Consider the following 1258-nt stretch of genomic DNA (forward strand, 5'->3'; position numbering starts at 1 on the left):
TGGGTGGGAGAACCCAGGTTGTCCCTGCACCACGTGTTCTCTGCAGGCTGTGCTTATGCTTAGCCTCAAACATTACAAATCACCTGACCGAGAAGCTATATTTCAAAAGGAAAAGTCTTTCCTTGTGGAACCAGAAGCAAAAGAAATTCTAAACTGAAGCTCGGCATAGGGAAGGTCCAGCCTGCTAAAATTCTAGTTTGGGATTATCTGAGAAAGTAAAAGGTATCATCGCAGTCTCAGGAATTACTATCGCGTGGAAAAGAGTGACGGGCTTTGGAGCCAGTTCCAAAGTGTGGATTCTAGTCCTGGTGCAGTAACTCATGTATGGTTTGATCTGGGACAAAGTATTGAAGCTCTCTCAATCTCAGCATCTTTATTTATATAACAGGAATAACAACATCTCTCCCAAGGGGTGTGAGTACTTACAGCACAATCCACTGAAATCTCCTTCCTTCAATATATAAATACCCAGTAAATATTATTTTCATTACCTTTCTCCTGCCTACCCCCAGACTCCTTATCCATAAAGACTTCTCACTGCTGCTGTGCCTACATGCCTCAGGAATTTATTTCAGTGTCATTGGGAGATCATTTGATGAAACCTACTAACATCGAGGAATTTCCTTAACAAACACATTGGCAAGGTCTGTGAGCTCTGAGGGCAGCTGTTCGGGTGGTAACTGGGACAGGCTGGTAAGCCAGGACAAGTGGAATAGGAAAACTGAGACGGATAGTTAAACCATCAAGCAGTTTACAGCCATCTAGCTAATCTCAAAATCCTATCTTCTGTAACCAAGGACGCATAAGAATAAATGGTTTGCACTTCTCCCCAACCAGAGGGTAAATAGCTTCAACCACCCTACTCAGGGAGACAGATAGCAGAAATCCAATTAGTGCCACATGCCAACAACATCCAGGGACAGATGAAGTTAAGGAAATACATCTCATTTTGGTGCATCAGCATAAAGCTGATGAATATTCTATTGAGATCCTCCCCAAGATCTCCCCTAACACCCCTCACCCCTGCCCCCCCAGCTTTTAAAAACCTTCAAAACAAAGGTCCCAGCTTGTGTTTTCCCTCCCTGGAGCAGGCCGAGCCTTTCCCTTCCTTCTCTTCTTCCCCCACAGGTAAGGCATCTCCTAAAGTCTAAGGGACCCTTTACTCTAAGGCAGTGATGGCAAACCTTTTGAGCTCGGCGTGCCAGCATTTTGAAAAACCCTAACTTAACTCTGGTGCCATGTCACATATAGAAATTTT

This window comes from Myotis brandtii, unplaced genomic scaffold, assembly GCF_000412655.1.
Source record: "Myotis brandtii unplaced genomic scaffold, ASM41265v1 scaffold1083, whole genome shotgun sequence".
Taxonomy (NCBI): Eukaryota; Metazoa; Chordata; class Mammalia; order Chiroptera; family Vespertilionidae; genus Myotis; species Myotis brandtii.